Here is a 16,513-nt window from a genome sequence, read left to right as displayed (position 1 = left end):
CAGACAGCTCTGACAGCCTGAGGACCAGTGCCATAACTCCAGTACAGCCTTCGCTCTTGGATTCCAGGGATCAAGGTACCCCTGCAGGACTGTGCAATTCTCTCTTGTGGATGGATAGGGACTGAGGGATGGCAGCCAAGGGTGCAGGTTGGGCACATGAGTAGGGAAGAGGGTGGGACAGATCCTGGAAAAGGAGAGATGGGGAAGGATGCTAGTCTGGCTAGGAGTCTGGAGCTGACTGGTATACACTTGGGTCTGCAGAGCCGATTGGCCCCAAGGCCCCTATAAGTCAGGCCAAGAATGACTAGAAGTGTAGCAAAAAGGAGCGTGTGGACAGCCTCTCCCCTGGGCCTTCCCCAGGCAGGTCAGGGCCCAGCAGAGGTGTTTCTTCACGTCTTGGTGTAATCACAGCTGCCTCGGCCACACAGCTCCCGCCCGCGTCACTCCCCAGGAATCTGGTTCTTGTTTACCATGAAGAAGCATGGTTATTACAGAGCCCAGTGGCCCTCCTCCAGCTTCCCCGGAGAGCTTGTGGAGGAACCCGGGCCTGGCAAGGGGGGCCTGGCCCAGGGAGAATCACTGAGTGGGAGGACCAGCTTCCTGGGGGCCCTACCTCTCCCAGGGCTCCCTCACCAAGACAAGTCACAGACAAGCCTGAAGGGATCNAATTTCATTTCTAGTCATTCTTCTTGGGAAAATAATATACTAGTATACTCTCTTTCTCTGCTACTCTTCCTCGATACCTTTCTCTTTCCTGTTGTCTCTGCACTTTTTCAGGACATTGTCCAAATGAGGACATATCTCTGAAACACCAGCTTGGTTCATTTACTCCCCACACAGCTGTCTGCTCTTTTCTCCCTGGGAAGTTGGGCTAACAAGGCAATATGAAAATCAGCTCATTTTCACCGTTTCCAGAGGCCATGCACTATAAATTGAAATGTCAACATCAGATAATTACACAGGCCCTGACGCCTTGTTTTCTGACAGCCATTTATCCATAATCAATTCCTGAAAAAGACAAGGGACATGAATAACCAACCAAGCGATTTTCACCGTTTCCAGAGGCCATGCACTATAAATTGAAATGTCAACATCAGATAATTACACTGGCCCTGACGCCTTGTTTTCTGACAGCCATTTATCCATAATCAATTCCTGAAAAAGACAAGGGACATGAATAACCAACCAAGCGGATGGAGTGTCAGGCAGCCAGGCCAGGGGAGAAACATGGCTCCCTGAAAGGAGAGGGAAGGAAGGCCTCTGGCCCAGGGAATGTATCTGCTGTGGGGATAGAACCGGCTACAAGGAAAGGCACGCAGCTCAGACCTGGCCTGAGCAGATAAGTTGTGTGCAGCAGGAACCAATTCATCACTGGACTTCTCCTTTAACATCTTCTGACAGCTGTGGGAAGCTCTCTCTAGGAAATGGGGAAGGAAGCAGTAGGGAAGAACCCCAAGGATACCACATGAAGGGGAAGCACGGGCATCAGGAGAAGGCTGAAAGATCCCCACGAGTTCTGGAAACTGCTTACTTCAAGACGCTCCTTGTAACACACACACACACGCGTGCACACATGCCTGCCCCACCGGAAGCTGTTAGAGCCCATGGGGGAGCTGCAATTTTCTTTGGCTGGCTTGTCCTTTGCCTTTAGGTCCCCCTGAGGAGATTAGGCCAGACATTTATCACTGGGCATTTTAGTCAGTTTCAGTTCCTGTTTCTCATGCTGAAAGATAATCACCATCATCATGATGATAATAATTCCATTGCCTTGCCTCTGCCTTCTGTTTATCCAGGGCCTCCCAGAAGCGTATGTATAAGTGAGAGAGGTAGAACAGAGCATATCTACTCTATCAGTCCACAGTGGAGGGTGGAGGAGGCCAAGGAGGTGAAGGTGGGGGGCAGGAATTAGCAATGGAAATGATTAAGCTCATTTTTTCAAGAGGAGGAATCTAAATGGGTTGGGAATTCCCCAAATGGCTTTTCTCACCTTAGAGACATTTGTAAATCCCTTCTCCCAAGGTCCTCCAAAAATAATTACTTCCCCAAACCTTTCCATTCTTCAGTATGCCCCCAATCAAGGTAATCTTTGTGATCCAAGGCCCAGAGAATTCAAGCTAACTTCCCAGAATCACACAGCAGGTAGGTCAGGAGGGAAGACAGGCCCAGACCAGGCTTCTTCTGCCATCTATCAAGAGCTGTAACCAAGAAGGGAATTTCCAATGTTATGGGGAACTTGCAAAGTTGTTAGAAAAAACCGCAACTATTTCTGCAAAGGAAAAAAATATGTAGTTCCTACAAACTTGAAACCCTAGGACAAAGAGAGATTTCCGTCTTACTGAGAATGTGCTGGGAATATCTAAGATTAGAATGGGGGTAGGGGGGCAGCTTCCAGACTTTGGTCAGGACAACAGGTTCATGAAGTAGACGTGCTGGGCCAGTATTCTAATTTCTTACCACCAGCAAAGGGATTCTAAGGACAAAGGTTGAGCACTTTACAGGCTCAAAGGAATGAGATGGGAGTGGAGGGCAGCGGAGGAGGGAGCCATTATCTTGATGACAACAGTGACACAGTCTTCCTTTAGATCCTGCCCTCGCCTTAGGGATCTAAGGAAAAAGGGAGGGAAGAAGGAAGCAGGTTGTTTAAGAGTCCTTTCTATGTGAACACAAAAGGCAGGTAAAGAAAAATAAATAAATACCACCAGAGAGAGTCTCTAATTAATTGAGTGAAAACTAAAAAACAAAAACCAAAAAAAACCCTCCTTCTCAGACACAAATAAAGACACACAGACACACCCCAAAGCACTATTTAGCTACACTTAGAGAGGATGTGCTATCACACATTTATTTATTGTGATAATTATTGTTGCTGGGTCTTTTTTTTTTCTCAAAGGACAATCATAAGCCTGGGGCTGGATGGTGAGTGACAGGTTAAAAATGTGAAAATGAAAAAAGTCAACTGGGACCCTGTGGAATAATCAACCTCAGGCTGTCAGGTGTTGAATCAGTGCAGGGAGGGAATACAGTGACATCAAACACTTCCGTGGCACTCGCTATGTGCCAGCCACTGTTCGAAGCACTTTCCATGCATTTGCTCATCGAGTACTCACAGTGACCCTGTGAAGTGAGCTACCCTGTCATTCATGATCATTTCCATCCTGGCTGCCTCAGCATCCCTGAGCCTGCAGAAGGACTGGGTTCTTTACAGTCCCTAACCTCTGCCCCTCCTCCCAGCAGCAACTACCACAGGCTCAGGACCATCTACTTAATTTGTAGGACCCACTGCAAAATGCAAATACAGAGCACCTTGTTCTGAAATAATTAAGAATTTCAAGAGATCAACAGCAGAGCATTAAACCAAGCACAGGGTCCTTCTATGGGCAGATCCCTGTGTGACAACATGGGTCACATACCCATGAAACTGGCCCTGCATAGAACCTCCCTGAATCTTTGCACAGACCAGTTGTGCTGTCTGGTATTATCCTACCCTTGGTATGTGTGCCCAACTCCTGAACGAAGAAAGAGGAAAACACATCCTACCACAAGTGCACTGGCCTTATGTGTATGGCTTTGTTGAAGAAGGTATTCCACAGCTAAAAGAAAGTTTGAGAACCATGATCTAGATGATTTTTTATTATTATTAATATTTGTTTTTACATTCTGTGATGTTGTTGCAGAGCAGTTGGGGGGGAGAAGGGAAAGGGGAAGGAAATGGGATGAAAGCAGGAGGAAGGAGGAGGGGCAGAATTGAGGCCTGTGGCACTCCCCTCATTCCCACCGGGAAGACCAGGGGGGCTTCCAGCAGTGGCTTGGTCATTGCTGGGCTGGGTGCACATGTCAGGGGGTGTGGCAAAAGCCCCTGCCCCCAACAACACCAGCTTGGGAACCTGGAGCCCTTCTTGCTGTGGTTCAGTAGTAGTCACTGGGCTGGTTGCATTTGGGGATGGTGTGGCTGAGGCCCTCAGCCCCCTACTGCTCCAGCTCAGGAGAGCCCAGGGCACTTCCTGTGGTGGTTCAGTAGTCATAGCTGGGCTGGTTGTGTGTGTTAGGGGGGTGTGGCTGAGGCTTGAGGCCACCACTCTTGGGACTGGTTACAGGTGTCAGGGGGCATGGCTGAGACCCCAGCCCTCCCCCCTTTCTGGCTTGGTAGTCCAGGGGACTTCTGGTCCTTCTAGGTGTTATAAGTGTTCTTTGGTGAAATGAGACCTTTACTAGTTAATATCAAACTTTGTCTCTGGTTGTGGGTACTTTGTTTTTTCTTTCAGTTCTGTGTTGGATTATTTGCTGTTCCCACCACTTAAACTCTGTGCTGGAACTAATTTGCTGTCCTTTGCTTATTTCTAACATGGAGGAACTTCCTGTGGGGACCAGTATTTGAGCTCTGTGGTTGAGCTAAATCGCTGCTTTGCTGCTGATTCCCTAGGGAAGGCTTTTTGTGCGGCTCAGGTTTTAATGATTGACTTTATAGGTATTTCTGGGTCTAATGAGATCCAGTGCACCTGGGTTGTGTAGAAACTCTGGTCTGGGCCTGAATCTTTTCATCAAACTGCACCCCATGCAATTCTATATTCCTGACCAGTCTCCTCTGAGTGGTCCTATGCTGCTTGGAAAGCAGATCAGCTATCCTTGCTGTTCCCCAGTGTCCCCCCCTCCCCGGGTGGACTCATCTTCCTCACCGCCCATGCTGCCAACACTTTCCATGGGGCAGGCCATGGGCCAGTCCCTGGCGCTGACTCACCAGCCTCTGAGTGGCTCCTTTTTTTCAGTTGTTGTGGCTCCTGGCTCCTATGTGGGTCCTTGGGAAACCTATTAGTGGTCCTGCTGGCCTGGGGGCCTCCAAGGCCCTCTCCTCCCCCACTGCCTCCAAGCAACTTCATCTGAAGGGCATGGCTGCGGCTTTTGCCAGCTCCTGCTGCGTGCACTCAGTAGCTCCAGCCTGGAAGCAGCCGGGATTCGAAAGCTTCAGAGCAGTTTTTTCTTTGTCTCATCATGGCTTCTCCTGCCTTCATGCATTCCATAGGTCTCTCTTCCTCTTCCTCTGAGCTCTAGTGGCCCCAGCTTAGCTGTCATTGCTTTTTTATAGTTGTAAATTGGTTAATTTGTGAAGACTGCTCCCATTGCTGTATTAGGAAATTAGTCCTTTTATTGACCACTTTCCTCATGTCCCATATCTAATTGGTTGGCAATTCTTGCTGACTCTATCTCAGCAAGGCCTCCTGTACCCTGCTCTCTTTTCTATCTCCCCTGCCACTGCCCTAGTTTTCTCTCACCTAGAATATCCCACTAGCTCGGTAACTAGATTCTTTGCTTTCAACCCCCTATTTTTCCAATCCATCCTTCAAACTGCTTGTTACGCTTGGGCTTTTACGTGCTACTTTTTAGAACTCTTTCTCTCCTAGGTTGTCAACCTCCCGGGGGTAGGTATTCCATTTCCCAGTTACCTGTGCATTCCTCAATAGGCCTGAGAAGAGCAGTTTGTGCTTGCTGTGTACATAAGCAATGCCTCCTTTGCAAATCTCTCTCCTTTGCCCTCAGGCCCATGTCCTGGGCTACAGCTCAGCTTTTTGAACTCTCAATCAAGAGAGCACCGCTCTTCTGTATAATTCCAGAGGAAAGCATGATATCCAAAGTCCTATCTCATACTACAATCAAAGTGTGGCCAATTGGAAGTATTAGGATTATTTGCTTCCCATTGGATCAATAAGGGATGGGAAAAATGATGAGACGCTGCAGAGAGGGCAAATGGGTGTTTCTTGCTTGGAAGGCTTGTTTGGCTTGGCTTCAGCTGGAGAGGCCGAGAAACCCCACTTCCATAACTCCATGGCAAAGTAATTGGTTTGTTTAAACAATCAGGATTGTTTTCAAGAATAATGATTTTCACTGTTACTTTAGGGAAGAAACCACAGTCGAAGATGGTTTACCTCAACATTTCAAGAAGTCTTACTGGTACCCTGATCTCATTTTAAAACCAGCTTAAACTACCCTGGGTCCAGAATATGACAACCTCCTCACAGGGTGTGTAGCTGAAAAGGTAACCAGCAGTGGCTTAAACCATAAAGAAGCTAATCGTTTCTTAGTAAGACTGAAGGGAGGTGATCTCAGGTTGTTTGGCAGCTCAACAAAGTCCTCAAGCACCATCAAGGATCTGGGTATTTTCATGCTTTACTTTGCCGTCCCTCCTGCTCAGCTCACCACTGGCATAAGGAGGCTGCACAGCTCTGCACTTTCATCCTCACATGACATGGCTCAACAGAGCAAGCAAAGAGGCAGGGGTAAAATAAAAAATATAATTTTTTTTTTTTTTAATTTGAAGGTCTTTCCCCCTCCTGTGATTATCTTATTTATCAATGGAAAAAATATTTCCCAGAGAACTTCAGTCAGCTTCCTCTTATGTCTCATTGGCCAGAAGAGGGTCACGTGACCACTCCTAAACCAATCACTGCACAAAGGCACAAGAATTCCCATGACGTAAGGGATGGGGGAGGAGCCTACCTTCCCCCTGCACTTTGCTACCCATGTGCTGAGCCCGGTGTGGATTCTGTCACAAGGTAAGAAAAGGGGGATGGTTTCTGAGCAGTAACTAACAGCATTTGCTCTGCTTTCATTCAAGGCACTCCTTCCCCCGAGTCTGTAACATGTTTAAGTATCTCGTGCCTTCAGGCCTGCCTCTCCCTGACACTTGCCAGGTTTGTTCTCATCCCTTCGCTAGCAAAATCACTCCAGGAGCCGTGCAACTGTACTTCCTGTCTCCGCTTCCTTGTCTCCTGATCACTCAACTCTTCTGAAGTCTGTCTTTTGACTGTGCTGCTCCTCTGATCTCTTTCTTAATTTAGCTCACTCTGTCAGTTTAGATCTCTCTGCTGGATTTCAGGCTTTACACCAACCCTTCTTCCTCAAAACTGTATACTGGGCCTATTTTTAACACAGGATCTCTCGATTCTCAGAACATCACATTCTGAATTCTACTTCTACATTTCTGCCCACTTCTCAGTTTCCTTCCATTGCTCTTCTCCCCTGCCTGTCCCTAAAATGTCACAGCTTTCTAAGGCTTCTCCTTTGACTGTCTTTTACATTCTGAATTCTACTTCTACATTTCTGCCCACTTCTCAGTTTCCTTCCATTGCTCTTCTCACCTGCCTGTCCCTAAAATGTCACGGCTTTCTAGGGCTTCTCCTTTGACTGTCTTTCTCGATTCTCAGAACATCACATTCTGAATTCTACTTCTACATTTCTGCCCACTTCTCAGTTTCCTTCCATTGCTCTTCTCCCCTGCCTGTCCCTAAAATGTCACAGCTTTCTAAGGCTTCTCCTTTGACTGTCTTTTGTAATAATTCTTTACTACTTCCCAGGTTTCTCTATACCCATGACCCCAAATCTACAAAGACAGCCCAAATAATTCTCTTGAACCCATGAACCCATATCCATGGTGGACTTCCATTACTAGGTATTCCCAGACACCTTAAACTCAATATCTACAAAACTGATTTCATTATCCACACCACACACACACACACACACACACACACACACACACACACATTTTTCATTCTGCTGCTCAGAGAAGGTACCAGTCTCCACCTCGTTGTCAAAGGCTGAAACGTAGTCACTCTTGACTCCTCACTGTCTCTCATCCCCAACCGTCAATCAATTACCAGTTCCAGCTAATCCTCCTCCCCACTATCTGTTTCCTTTTCTCCATCCCCATGCATCTCCCTGCTTTAGGCACTCACCAGCTTCCATCTGGATTATGGCACCAGCCTCCTAAATGGCTTCTGGTTCTGCTCTTTCCAATCCATTCTCACCCCCAATAACTTTTTAAAATGCAAATATGATCACATTATTCTAGGATGGAAAAAAATCTTTCAATAACTCCTCAAAGCCCAGAGAAATGGGTCAAAGAATGGGCGAGAGAAATAGGCCAGATTCTCTAGTGTGGCATGTGGGGTTCTTCACAGACTTGGCCCCAGAGTCATGAGCACTGTTTTTGGAAGTTTAATCTGTAAGTGTTGTGAAAACTAGATTGGGGGTGAGGGCGGGTGGTTATGACTGGTGACAGAGAAGTTAGTTGAGACCATTCTACAATACTGTTTAAAATTCTCTAACACCTGTTTGATGATAGGCCCATATTTTGTAAGCCCATATTGCCCCAGACCCTTTAAATATACACAGCACCCAATGAATATTTATTGATTTGAAATTGAAGTGTATTACTTTCAATTGGGTTTTAACTTTTCCAATTACTTTACATGGTAGACAATCACATCCAGCAGAACATAGAATTTAGCTAGATCACTTGTTTTCCACAAATTACTTACTGCATGGCCTTATCTTAGAATTTGGAGGCGAGAATAAATGTGTCAAGTAGTTAGAATGAAGGGGTGGATGAAAGAGGCATTGTGGAGAATGATTGATAGGTCTTGTCTACTATTAAAATAAGCACGATGACCTCTGTCCCAAAGGAATGTAGCCACGTGCTCGGATTTGGAAATAATAAAAGACATATAGTTTTAGTTTAGAGGATGAAAGGAGTGGCCTATGCTGTGATTGTATATTGGGGCTGGAGAGGGGGAGTTGGGTGGGGAGAGGAAAGAGAAAGAGAACACATAACATAAATGAACAAATCAGGACAAGTCCATCCAATACAGTAGAAATCCAGAGGCTCAATTTCAGATAAAGACAAAGAAAGTAACATTCTCTTTTCACATTTTATCAGCGTTTGAATCCCAGCTTGAAAGGGCTGAGGTCAGAGCTCAGACAATAGGGAGAATTCTCTTTCCTAGGAACTGACAACAAAGGAGCCAATAGGCAATTGAATTCCCATTGAAAAAGAGAAAGTCATTCTGGAAATGCATCTGGGAGATTCTCTAGTAGGTGGAAGGGAGAGAGAACTAATGGCATTGAGCTTCTGCTCCTCTAAGATAAAGTACCTCATACACAGTGCCTCTTTCAAACCTCTTTCAATAATTCACATCATAAGGTAAGAATGATTATGCCAATTCTGTGGCTTAACAATACCACCAACAAAAAAAGGGCCACATACTTAGTAAAGGACAGGGCCAGCACTTGAACCCAGATCTTTCTGACCCCAGAGTACATGCCCTTGTCATCTCCCTATTACCATGAGCAGCTATAAAGTCTCCTTTCCTGGGAATATAGATCTATGTGTTCAGGTTCATTCATTCATTAAGCAAATCTTCATTGAGTGCCCATTCTATGTCAAGCACAGAGCTAGGCTATGAGTTGTGTGTAGTTCCTCTTTGGGGAGAGGTATTAAGGGCCCCTGGACATCCCTCTGGCTGCAGAATTCAGCAATTGTAGGAAACTGAGGCAGCCACAACCCCCTTCTCTGCTTTTGTAGTAGCTGAGGAATTCTCTTGGGGAAGGGGCCGCAACATGGTGGCCAATACTCTTCTGCTCAGGCTAGAGAGAGCAGAAGGAGGGAATGCCAAATTCAAGGGTTAAAGCTGCACCCCCACAGTTTCTCACAGAAACCTGTCTTAAAAACAGGCCCAGTAGAGAATTTCTGTTGGGGATGATGAAAAAAATCTGGAGATGGATAGTGGTGAAGGTTGCACAAATGTGAATGTACTTGATGCCACCGAATTGTACACTTAAAAATGGTTAAAATGGTAAATTTCATATTGTATATATTTTACTACCATAAAAAAAATGTGGGCAGGCCAGTTAGCTCATTTTGTTAGAGTACAGTGTTGATAACACCAAGGTCAAGGGTTCATATCCCCATACCGGCCAGCCACCAAAAATAAAAAAATAAAAAACAAAAAAAGTTGAGGTACATTTAGCAAAATTAATTCTTGAAAATATTTTTTGAATACACTGTGCAACGTTGCTCCCAAATGTACACCTCTCCAAAGAATGGACCATTTGGACAACATTCATTTGTTTTTGTTTTTAAGCTATCAGTACAAAAAGAAAAGAAAAGAAACTATGGCAAAACCTCCACTAAGTTACCTGTGGAAAGAGAGCCACAACTGTGGTCAAAGTTTCTTCCTGTAGGAACACCAGAATTTGTCCTTCTGGCTTGTTTCCACCAGTAGCATCAGCGTCTGATAGATAAAGAGTCACAGTGCATGTAAAAGTGTATCCAATAAGATGCCTACAAATAAATGTAAATAATAAGGACTGAGTGGCAACAACAACAATACAAAATAGGCCCAGAACTCCTCCCTGTGTCTTTCCAGCCTAAGTGCCATAATCACCAGGCCACCCCATCCTCCCCTGGCCATAAGCCCCAGGCAGATGGAAGGTGACTTTCTGACCGGGATGGAAGGAGCCTGGCAGCCATGTGGGGTGTCTCAGGACCAAACATGTTAGCTTCTGACACAAAGACCCCCAGCCAGCCATGGGACTAAGTGGGTCCCAGGACCAGGAAGCGCCCCCTTTCCCCCTGCCTGTGGTTCACATTCTCTCTAACGCCTCCCTGGGAGGCGGGCAGAGCCTGTAGCATCATGTCCGCATTACGGATATGGAAACAGCTACGCTTGAATAAAGATATTCAAGCAGCCTGTTTTCTTCCATGGAGCACAAAGGAAAAGTGACTTAATGTTCTCACTAGGACCATATTCATATTCACAGCCTCGCCACAGTACTTTTTCCACTATAACATGTCGATCTATAAAACTGAAAGCTCCTGGCTAGGGACCATAACTGCAATCAGGAGAAAGAGAAGGAATCAACCCTGGACTCACTGCAGTCTCGAGGTCATTTCTTTTGGAGCGTGGACCAAGCAAGTGGCCAAATAAGCCTCCCCTGTGTAACGTTATCCCTATGTTTACCACCAGAGGGGGTAGTTGCTCCACATCGGTGGTCTTTCTGCACTGCTAAGTACTTGTAGGCGTGACAGACCCTTAAGGCTCTAAGGGTCTTTTTTCTCTCTCCCCTCCCCAAGTGCTGCCTGCATTTACTTAGCACAGGCACCCTATTTCAGATAAGGAAGGCACTGCAGAAATCATCTGGTCACATGCAGCTGGCAGTTTCCCCCACTCTTAAAGAGCTCCAGAAATAGACTCCAGCACCTTGCTTGGCAGCTGTCACAAAGCTCTGGGTGTGGGCTGCGGGCTGCCCACAGCCCTGAGACAGGCGCTGACTGGGGCAGGTGAGCCTTCAGGCGCCCATGCATTAGCCCCATTGTGGGAAGCAGTGATTCCTCCTCCTGCCCTGGAGATCCCATGCAGCTGCCCAGCCCTGCTTCCATCCTTCTGGCCTCCTCACAAACCATGCCAGTTCTCCTCCATGCCCAGTGCCTGAGAGCAATAAGTAGACCCTTGGCCTGTGAGCCCGGAGGCTCGAGCCCCTATATCCGCCTCTTAAGCTCCTTGCTCTAAGAAGCATCCTCTGTAGAGGTGAGTCTGGATTCATGGAACCCCATTTAAAATCTCCCACCCTTCCTTTCCCCCAGCGTATCTCCCTTTGCCTCATTCCATTTGGTGTCCTCAGAGAAATGGCTAATTAAATTGAAAAGAGCTGACCTATTTTTGGTGTTTTTCAGCTGAGACCTGGAGGAATAGCCACAAAGTTTGGATAAGCCCCAGAAGACGGATAAGCTTGGGGGTTGGCTAGTTATTCTAGTATTGGCCGGTCCTAAGTCCCATGGGCTGGCTGTTCCACTTAAGATCCCATTCCGTTCCCTTGGTCGTCAAATTTGGGGAAATGGTAAAAACTAGAGGAAGGGGATATGTCCTCCTGGAAAGACACGTTGTCCTGGAAGAAGAAATGGGCTCATTTAGTTGGCTCTGTTGCTTTGCTGCAAAGTCAGAGCAGCAAGAGATTTCCAACAACAACTGTTTAGAGAGAGAAGGTGCAGATGGTGAGGTGAGGCACTGGGGTGGGGGCAGAGGGACAGATCCCTGTCTCAGGTCCTATCATTGGTATTTGAACAAGTATTTTTCCTTCTAGAAGATTACCTTTCCAAAAAGAAAACTCATCATGGTATTATGTGTTAGAACATCTTGTGGTTCCTTATTTGTCTGTTTGACTGACAAATACCTGAACTGGAGCTGTAATGTTCCTTTCAACCAGCCCAAACCTTTCTCAGCAGCCTCAGTTCCTGCCATCCTGTGCTCTGGCCACCCTGATGTTTCACCATCCCTTTTCACCTTTTGCTGTTTCCACATATTTCAAGACCTCTTCCAGGAATTCCCTTCTCTGCCTAGCAAATTCTACTCATTAATAGACTTGCAGTGCAAATATTACCTCTCTGAAGCCTTTTTAAAAATACCTCTAGGAATTCGTCACTCCACTGTGCTTGCTAGAGCTTGGTCCAGACCTCCACTACATCTCCTACGAACATGACCTCACTGAGAGCAGGAGGTGTGTTTTATTCACCTGTTCAGCCCATGTTCCTAGCACAGTGCCTTCTATTTAAGAGTTCAGGGAATTTGTACTGATGGATTATTTGATTAATTAGGACATCACTCTGGGAGGTGGGAGAAACCTGTCCTTCAGAGATCCCAGCAGGAAGACAGGCAGGAAAGCAAATCGATCCTTCCAGTTGAGGTGAGAAGTAATATGTGGCGTCAGATGGCTCCAGTCAGATGGGTGTCTATAGCCATGGCTGTTATGCAAAATCTCAGGGATGGAAAATCTGAAACTTGACCATGGGGTGGATCGCGTTGCTGAGTGGCATTCTTTACAGTGAAGGAAAACACTCCCAGCCCTCTGCTCACCTGTCTTCCAGGCCCCATACCACATTCCCATTTCCTCCAAGAAGGCTTTTCTGAATACTCCTGCTCCTGTCTTCCAGCTGAACTACCAGGTTCTTGAAGCTCCATTCCCGTATTTTATCCTCAGTGGACGGCACAATGCTGGTTCATATTTTGTGCTCAAAAAATATGCATTGATGGTGATGAAATTGCCTGCTGAGGATAACAGAGACTGTGCTGGATATACTGTTTGGCCCTCTGGATCCTCTCCACCATTCTGCGCTGTGCTCTGTGTCCCAGGAGGCTGGCCTTTTTGGACTGCCTCAACCAAACTCCCCTGTGCTCTGGCTTCCAGTTAGATTTGGCCCATGGGAGGCATGGGAATAAAATGAGATTGCATGAGAGTGAGGTCTGCATATTTATTCCCCTGGTTCCTTTGCACTGGCCAGAGGTCGCAGTACCTGCCTTCCTCCACCAAAGGCCACAGCTTCTTTGGGCACACAGCCCTCTCATCCAGCCTCCTCCACAGCTATGGCTCTCCAAGACACTAACAACCACTCCCTTCCTTTTCCCCATGTGGCGGTCCCTTGTGTGCTTCACTGTCCCTTAAGAGTTTCCTGAAACCCTGCCCACATTTTACAAATGGCCTCTTCATTAGACTCTCCCTGATTATTCCATCTTGAGGGGGATAAGACACAGTATCCATAGGAGCGTTTTTGACCCCATGTCTGGCTTTGTGCCATCAGGATTCTTCAGATGCCTGCTCAACATTGGTGCCTTGATCACAACTTGGCTCAAAATCAAGCTTGTTGATTTTCCAGGAACTTAGATGTTTCTGCATATGTCTCAGTCCCACACTGATTTCTTGAATTTCCCAACCAGAGAATAGGCATCTGTCCCTAACCTGAGGAGTAAACTCCATGAAGTTTCAAGTCCCAGAATAGTTCTTGAAATCACAAATGATCCTGTTCCCTCCCTACATGTTCAGTGTTTTTCTGGACCAGTTAAATAGTTAAATATGCAGACTAAACTCCATGAAGTTTCAAGTCCCAGAATAGTTCTTGAAATCACAAATGATCCTGTTCCCTACCTACATGTTCAGTGTTTTTCTGGACCAGTTAAATAGTTAAATATGCAGACGTTTTTTGTTGGTTTTGTTGGTTTTGTTTGGTAGGAGGATGCCCAGTTTCTCTCTTGAAAAATCAACCATCTTGTCAGGAGCTTTTGAACATGTCCTGCCTTCCCACCCCATGGCTAGCTCAGGTTCTTTGAGTTCAGGCTTCTTGGGGCCTGCAACGGGTCCTGTACCATCAGCCTCCCCATCCCCTAGCACCGTAGCATCCTACAGAGAGCAAGTTTTCTGTCCTTTCATGATCCCCAAGTCCCTCTCCAGGCAACCCCCTGCAAGGAACAGGTGCTCCTGGGGTTGAACCAGTCCAGCCATAATACCTGTAGCATTTTTCTCAGGGAACTCAGGTCTGAACAGGGAGGTCTTCAGCTTGTGCAATCATCCAACCTAGTTCTGGGACTTAAAGAAAAAAAGATTTGAAGTGAAATCTCTTCTCCCAGGAACTTCTTGCTGTGAGCTGCCCTAAATTGCCTAGAGGGCCCTAAGAGCAAGATCTGAAACATGCTGCCTAAGGGAAAACTGAGGCCTAGCAAGCAGAAGCAGCCACAGGCCTGAGTCCCAGAAGAGGGTGGGCAGGAGGAGGAAGAGGTGTCTGAGTGTGTAGCTGAAGATAGACAGATGCTGACACTCTGGGCTGGGAGGGGTGGGGAGGGGAAAGGAATGCATGCAGGGAAAAAAGCTATGGGAGAGAAAAGACATGCAGCGGGGTGTGTGTGTGAGCACGTGCGCAGTGGGTAGAGGTGTGATGGAAACAGCAGCTTTGGCCAAATGAACATTTGGTTGTGAAACTTTTGCCGAGCTTTTTCTCCCTTCAGCTCCTCTGCCCATTGCCTCATGGTATCACCCTTTTGCAGTGCCAGGAGCTGGGGACTGATAGCTTTGCCTGGGGCAAAGTCCGATTGGCCAGCTCCCTTCCTGGCCTCAACTGACCCTTCCCACTGGGCCTCCCTGTCCATCTGGGCCCATAAAGAAGAGCTGGCTCCCTCGCCCTCACAGTTCCTCATGCCAGAAGAGACCTGAGCTGGGAGAATACCCAAGCTCTCTTCTTACCCAGCCTGGGCTCATGTGACTGGCTTGCGTCCAGGCTGACATATGCAGGCCCGGCGTCCAGACAGGGCACACTGCGCTAGTTATTTCCTACTGGGTTTTCCCCAGCAGAGCTGGCGGGTGGGGCTTTCTCATTGTCGTTAAGCCCTAGCTGGCGCCACTCAGCGGCCCCAGCCGCAGCCTTTGCCCCTTTCCCAATGCAGTAGGTAAAAATAAACCCATTTTGGCAGCTTTGGGGAATTGAATGAGGGCGGGGGAAAGGGGGGTTGCTGGGAATGCAATGTAAACACTGTGGGTGGTGGGGGTTGGGGGCAGCAGGGAGGAAGTCTGGCTCCAAACTTGGCTGTGCTGTGAGCTCAAGGGACAGAGGTGTTTGGTCTCTGCAGTTTCGCCCTCAGTCTCCCATTTCCTCAGGGGGGAAGAGCCTGGGCACCATTCATTCATGATCTCTGAGACAGGAGGCATTGTGAACTGTGGGAGGTCAGTGGGGTTTGGGGGCTGAAAAGGGTAGGAATAATGGAAACTAGGAAGAAAGGAAGTGATCATGGCTGGTGATGGATGGGGCAGTTGCCACAAAAATCCTTTCCTGACACATACACTCTTCTTGGGTTTGTGGGGACTCCTAGGGCACCTGGTCTGTGTCTGCCATCATATGTATGTCATTGTATTTCAATTCTTTACCTGTTTGATTTCCCACTAAACTTTCAGTGCCGGGCCCAGGGAAGACAGACTCTGGGCATTTACTTACTGAAAGAACCAAGGGAGGGCAGGCAGAGGACGGTGGGAGGTGGGGGCCCGGCGCCCCCTGGAGGGCCCCTGTAGAAGTGCAGTTGGGGGTGTGGGGGAGAAAGGACACTCCCCGAGCCAGGAGGCTCCTGCAGTTGTCCCCTCCCCACTTCTCACTTTACAAACCGTGACTCTGTGGTCTGGGAAGCCTCTGCCTGTGTGACCCTCCACCCCAGCCAGGCTTTTCCATCTAAAGCTGCATCTCCCCTTCACCCTTCTCCTCTGTGTGTGGTAGAATTTAAGGCCAGGAATAAAGAAAAGAGAAATTACTCTCTTTGAAATGCAGCTGCCTAGGGCCAGGCTGGGACTGAAAGGGGTAGGAGGTGTGGCCTGTGCATAACACAGCAGTTGGAAAACAGTTGTCCCTTCAGGAAGACCCACCACGGAAGCGCCGGATCCTTGTTATTTTAGCAGGATTGAGGGGAAGCACCTGTGGCCCGTCCCCTCCTCTTGGTCCCCCAAGGAAATCTGAACCCTCTGCCGTCTCACTCATGCTGCTTTGCCTGGACATCTCTCTGGCATTTTAAAGCTGACAGTGACTTTGGGTTCCAAGGAGAGGAAAGGGGTTCTTAGATAAAGAGGGTTAACTGAGAGGGGACTGGAACTAGGACAATGTGATACAGCTGCTCAAAAGCTACAGGAAAAGATCTCACGGATGAGGTTTCTGAATCCACCCCACTATTCACCTCGGTCCCAACCCCTGACTGGGTTTGTTGGTGGGACAGAAATAAACAATGTTGATTTAGCAACCAGAGAAAACAGCAACACAGCCAGCTAGTTGTTGAGGGAAATGAGGGAGGGGGGGAGAGGTCAGGAAGCCTGGTGCCGCTGTTTCCTCCTCCCCTGTGGCTGCTTTGGGGTTTTCTGTGGGTTTTTTTTTTTTTTTTTTTTT

The sequence above is a fragment of the Galeopterus variegatus genome, unplaced genomic scaffold (genome assembly GCF_000696425.1).
Source record: "Galeopterus variegatus unplaced genomic scaffold, G_variegatus-3.0.2 Scaffold3343, whole genome shotgun sequence".
Taxonomy (NCBI): domain Eukaryota; kingdom Metazoa; phylum Chordata; class Mammalia; order Dermoptera; family Cynocephalidae; genus Galeopterus; species Galeopterus variegatus.
This window is presented reverse-complemented; position numbering follows the sequence as displayed.